This window comes from Pinus tabuliformis, chromosome 2_1 (assembly GCF_031772625.1).
Source record: "Pinus tabuliformis cultivar Carrire ecotype Pingquan chromosome 2_1, CPIR1, whole genome shotgun sequence".
NCBI lineage: Eukaryota > Viridiplantae > Streptophyta > Pinopsida > Pinales > Pinaceae > Pinus > Pinus tabuliformis.
The window spans coordinates 662,788,265-662,791,799 of record NC_142299.1 but is presented as its reverse complement, the minus strand read 5'-3'; the positions used below and the strand labels follow the sequence as shown (position 1 = coordinate 662,791,799).

The 3,535-nt window shown below is 36.2% G+C and overlaps 1 long non-coding RNA gene across 1 annotated transcript; it reads right to left on the bottom strand.

Annotated features, from left to right (window-relative positions):
• Positions 1 to 479: 479 nt before the first annotated feature.
• LOC149202331 (uncharacterized) lies at positions 480 to 1,522 on the bottom strand. Its single transcript, XR_016253515.1, has 2 exons — positions 1,185 to 1,522; positions 480 to 1,105 (listed from the first exon to the last, which is right to left on the bottom strand). It is a non-coding gene; the product is annotated as an uncharacterized LOC149202331 (long non-coding RNA).
• Between the last annotated feature and the right edge of the window lie 2,013 nt (positions 1,523 to 3,535).

The window sequence follows — 3,535 nt, the reverse complement described above, 5'->3', positions numbered from 1 at the left end:
CAATCTCATGTATTAATGCCTTCATTGTAAAATAGGAGCATAACTAGATTATATGTATACATATGTAAAGACTTAATATACTTCCATGTTTCAATATACATGCATGTCTTATTACCATTTATTAAATCAAGACTCGCATATATGCAAAACCCTTCATTTGAATTATTACAATTCACGAACAGGTATCAAAATCATGATTAGGAATAGCATTAAATAAATGAGAAATTCAATAACTAATATATATATATATATATATATATATATATATATATATATATATATATATATATATATATATATATTAACTATTCATCTATTCTAAATCTCGGTTCATTCATTCCACTCTCATACAAGTTACATTCAAACTTCAGAAAATATGTCACCTACAACATACCAGGGTAAGGGTCGAAACTTGGCAGAATGGCCCATAACCCAACAAACACTTTATACAGACATAAAAAATACATAGAGTCACATCGAACAATGTATGTCGCAGCCATATTAATGAACAATTCGAAGAAACATTAAGAAAAACTCATTTAAGCTCCGAATATAAACCCAACCAAATTCATTTAGTTGCTATAACCTCCATTTCCTAAAAACCCTCGCAGACTTTGGGTTACGGTGAGGGTGTAGCTCTGCCGAGAGCTAATAAACCCTCCCACCCTCATCTTGGAGCCGAACCTAGAAACTCAGACAAGTAGACTATTGCCTTGGGGGAAATGACCAACCTGTAGATAGTAGAAAAGTTTAGTTACGTTTAGTTCCTCCCCGAAATCTCTTCAACTGCAGAGTCAAGTTCGAACCATTCCGTATAAGAGCATTCAGAAATCCTATTAGAGATAGTCTTCAGGAGGATAAACTGTAGAGAATGCTTAAATGATAACTGTGTAGGGAATTTCGTTACGTGAGAGGAATGGCGCCATTGTTGAAGCACCAAATACCTAGGAAACCAGCAGCATTTGTCATTCTCAATTGCCAGAAAGGAAATAAAAGCTATGAGGGTGTCCCAGAATAGAATAAATGTGAACTCGACAGTAGAAGGATATCTCTGTTTGGCTCTCGGGGTCGAAGAAGGATTCCAAAACCGACCACTAGACCATACCTACAACAAGCGCTGAGTTAGACTAAGAAATAATAAGGTAGTTGCATTTCCAAATGAATAAAAGATCTGATTAGCTTACCTCCTTGTCTTTGTCGTCAGCCTTTTGTCTCTAGAACCTTCAGTGCACTCACTTAGGAAGAGGTAAAACCCTCATTCCATTGTTCTTATCCTACTCGTATCAGAGTTGTATTCTCTCCTCATAGATGGTGTGAAATAAGATGGAAAGATGTGTTAGGGTTTCAGTTCAGGTTAAGTCCTCCTACCGAGCCACCTGTGATGACTGGACACAGTGTTCCATCCTTAACTCTACATTAATCACCCAAGCGGAGGAGTCATCACCTCTTCCAAGGCGTGGAAAGGTGGCACATATCCATGCCTTTGGTCAGATAGTCGTGCAGAGGAAAATTTGTGTGTCATTTAATTACCCACCAAACCTTAGTGTCATTCATGACCCCTTAACCTTTGAAACACAATGCATTAATTGAGTTAAGGTGACATGTTAATCTTGGTAATTAAGGAGAATATTTGTAGCCCCTCAAATTCCATACATGTGCTCCACAAATGTTTATACTTTAATGCTAGCCATAAAATTAAAGGGTTGATGTTCTAGATCAACCATGACTTTCACTTGTGCTTCTCATCCGACATTATATTGGAGTTGGAATTGATTCGAAAGGAAGTCAGGTATAAGGATTTGTATAATTTCGTGTTCTCATTCATAAGGAGATGTATCATTAACTTATGTTAATTGATAAGAAGTCACTACCATAAATATTTTGATATAATTAAGAAGTGGTTAAAATTAATGATAAATAAGTATTTTATTATAATTTTAAGAATTATAATAAAGGAACATGGTAGCAATAACAAGTTGAGCCTATTAAAGTTAAACAAAATATAAGAGGCCAAAATTTTATTTGTGTCCTTTAAACTGGCTTTTTTACCGCATATTGATAAAAACAAGCACTAAATTAATTCAGTGGCTCTCCAAGAAAGATACCTAGAGAGTGCCCAAGCACATCACACAATACACACTCTATTACATTGAATCAGATGAGCCTCAAATATATAGGCTTTCACACTAATGGGATGGTTTCAACCACTCCCTAGATATTAGAATCTGAGGTCTAAGATTAGAGTCTCAATCCTATCATCATAATAACAATAATCTAAGTGTATATTTCTCTTTTACTTCGAACACTCCCCTTATTCAAGAAAGATTACTGAACAATAACATATGCCTCGTGGTCTAGTCTCAATTAGGCTTACAATTAAAACATGACAAACTTGGTAATAAAGGTTTTCATTTTGGTATTTTTGCTTGAGAGTCCATGCTTGTTCATCTTGAGGCGAGGCTTCACCTTCACTTTCTTCATCATGAGGTAGTGATGTATCTTAACCTCATTTCTTCCCCAGTGATGGAAAGCTTGAATTCTTATTCTTGCCCTTGTCAAGATTATAATAGGCTCGATAGGAGAACTTTCCCTTTCACTATTTCTGGTGTCAACCATCTGAAAGTCAACTATGATATCTTCATCATTCATTCATGTAACGTCTACACACACACAAATATTAATGAGATCATCACAATTTAAATTCTCTCGAGCTTTCTCTTCTTCTGCCATGTATTTGCAATCAGCTTCATGCGGCTCGTCCAATTGATCTTCAACACTTTGTTCCTATTTACACCCTTCCTGAAGATCAGCTCGTGTGTCTTCAATCTTAGGATCTTGCACAACAGACTATGCCTCTTGATTCTCATGCTCATCAATAGAACCACATTGTTTTTTCTGAAATTTCTTCTCACTTGAACATACTACCCATGTTAATGCCAAATGCCCACATGAGAAAAAGATCATCATCAGAATTAAAAATATCTTCAAATATAGACATGCTATTAAAGTCTAGCTTATCTCGCTTAGATATTACTTTTTGACTCCACACAATCCTCTAACGAGCTCCAACAACTGTGTTACCACGCAGGCAAGAAAATTCTCCCTTTGGCAGCTCTTCAACTGTATAACCTTGTAGACTATGGCTTTTGTGCCACGCAGGTCTTTGTGCCCTCGGCTCTAGTGATAAGCAACAAAATGACCTCTCACAAGATGGAAACGTTCTCAATATCTAATTCTGATATATGTAATTAGCAATTTCTGATAACATATATTTCTAAAGATAGGTTCAAATCAACAAGGACTTTCGCATTTTCATTGTGGCATATAATAAGTTAGAAGATAAATTTACCCAATTGGTTTTCAGATCCCTATTGAGTTTCAGATCTCCCTAACAACGATCCACGCGATGATTGATTCACACATTGGCGATGTTCACACACAATGATACAACAAGAGGTCGAATGCTGCCTCTACAGCCACATCGTACCTCAGATCAATGCTCCACGCTACTCCACGAGTGGATACAACCGATTTT